This window comes from Octopus sinensis, linkage group LG6 (assembly GCF_006345805.1).
Source record: "Octopus sinensis linkage group LG6, ASM634580v1, whole genome shotgun sequence".
Lineage (NCBI taxonomy): Eukaryota > Metazoa > Mollusca > Cephalopoda > Octopoda > Octopodidae > Octopus > Octopus sinensis.
In genome coordinates this window covers 83,087,309-83,089,808 of record NC_043002.1, presented here as the reverse complement: position 1 = coordinate 83,089,808, position 2,500 = coordinate 83,087,309, and positions in this window count along the sequence as shown.

The following is a 2,500-nucleotide window of genomic DNA, read 5'->3' as shown; positions in this document are numbered from 1 at the left end:
CTTAGCCCGTTTGCCGTCGGACGGTTGATTTCTGTAGTTATTATCTGTGTATTTTGGTGATTTAGATAAAAGTTCTGACTGTTATTTCCAATAATTAGACATACTTAATATGTCCTTTGATTAAATTTCAATCCTTCAGCTATTTAATGCTTTTTAGGGCCTGCAAATGCCCATATTATTGATTCTGTTATTATCGTTTTTAAATTGTTACACTAGATAATAACAGAATCAATAGTATCTTCGCAAATTATTTTTTCGTGAATTATTTGTTACTGGAACACCGCTTTAAAGGCTTTTTTAAGTTGAAGTAATCGACCCCAGGACTTATTCTTCGTAAGCCAAGTATTTATTCTATCGTTCTCCTTTACCGAACCCTTAAGTTACGGATACGTAAATATACCAACACTGGTTGTCAAGCGATGGTGGGGGGACAAACACCAACGCAAAGACACTCACATAAAAATATACATATGTGTGTGTTCGACAGGCTTCTTTCAGTTTCCGTCAACTAAATCCACTCATAAGGTTATAGTAGAAGCAAGTTTCTCATCACACAACCACGCCTACGCCTCTGTGTGTGTGTGTGTGTGTGTGTGTGTGTGTGTGGTGTGTGTGTGTGTGTAATATGTTCATAGGGTTACAATCCAAGCTGTGTCTTCGTGAAGCACACCCGCTTATTCCAGTATTCCAAAATTGTTCGTAGATGTTAAAGTTGTGTAAGTTACGCACGCATGTGTTCAAAGAAACGGAAAATAGTTTTTGTCTTTTTTGCAGAATAATTATATATGAAAACAAGAGATTAGAAAAAAAATGGCATTATTTATTTACCATTACGTGTGTTTCATTTGCTAATAAGAGTTATAAAATTGTACATGTAGGTACAACATGTAAGACGTCTCCTATTCATGTAAGATATCTCCCAGCGGGAGAAGCCTTACATGTTTATCTTACATGTACAATTTTAAAACTCCTGTTACCAAATGAAACACGTGTAATGGGGAATAGATATTCCAAACATAATTTCTCCGATCACCTGTTTACATATACACTCTCACATACGTACATATATACACTCTCACATACATACATACACACACACATATACATGCATACATACATACATACATACATACATACATACATACATACATACATACATACATACATACATACATACATACATACATGCATAGTTATTCTATAGATTTCATGTTCAGGTTTATACCTGTAATGATTGGGGCCCTGAGATATGTAACACACTGACTAAATACAAATCTTGAGAAATTAGGCTTCTCAAAACCAGAAAGGAGAAAGCAAATTCGAAGACTACAGATCCGGTCCATCACTGGAACTGTAAAAATCTGTAAAACTTTCCAGAAGTTTATCATTTAAATATATATGAGCATGTCTAGATATGCAACTATATGCATGAGAATACATACATAAAACATACAAATTTGCACATACATACATACATATATACATACATACATACATACATACATTGTACAGAAAGTAATGCAAAATTGAGCATCACTTTGTTATTGGCATAGGTCGTTCAACTCTTCTTCGCCCTCCGCTTCCATTTTCTTCTTCCTCTTCATCATTGTCGTCGGCGGCGGTGGCATCATCTTTTTCGTCTTCTTTTTCATTATCATGATCATGATCATCATCATCATCATCATCATCATCATCATCATCATCTTCTTCTTCTTCTTCTTCTTCTTCTTCTTCTTCTTCTTCTTCTTCTTCATCATTGCCGGCAAGCAACGCGCCGTCATTGAATGCCAGATGAACGAGAGGGCTGCAGGTTCTCACATGTTATTTATAGAAATGACGCCAGTGACACCCTCAAAGTGTACAAGATAGATGACGAAATTTAAAGAAGGAGAAGCCCGCTTGGAAGACATCAACTGTTATTGTTCACATGAATCACCAGAGGGTGAACAAATTAAATTGCCAGGTCGGACGATTCACAGTCCGTGAACTTCAATCCCGGTCATCTTCGTCATTGACAGCATGAGTTATTCTTGGAATGTAATTTTTCAATCAGTGACAGCGCATCAAAATGTGATGGGCGATTGATTTTGAAATTCCTATCTTATGACTTGTTTGAAAATCTTGTAATACATAGCAGTGCCCTTTCTTGTTTTGTGGGGCTCAACAATATCCGCATTCTTCCGGAAGTTTCATAGGCTTCAAACTTACTTTAGAGTGACGAAATTCTGGTTTAAGCACTCCATATGACCCCTTCATAACTTTTTTCTTATTTTGGCGAATTTTCAGAAAGGTTTTGCGAATTTGCGTTCTACACACGAGAATTCACACGATGGGGAAAAAAACAACATTTTTTAATTTTCTAAATCCCTTGCTCACCCTCCAGAATTCCTAAAATTTCCACTCTTTTTCGATTATTTTTTTTAAATTAAAGTTTAAAATACGGACACGCAGAATTTTTTGCTTAAACCCACAAATGTGTTTATGGGGAGAAAAATATTGA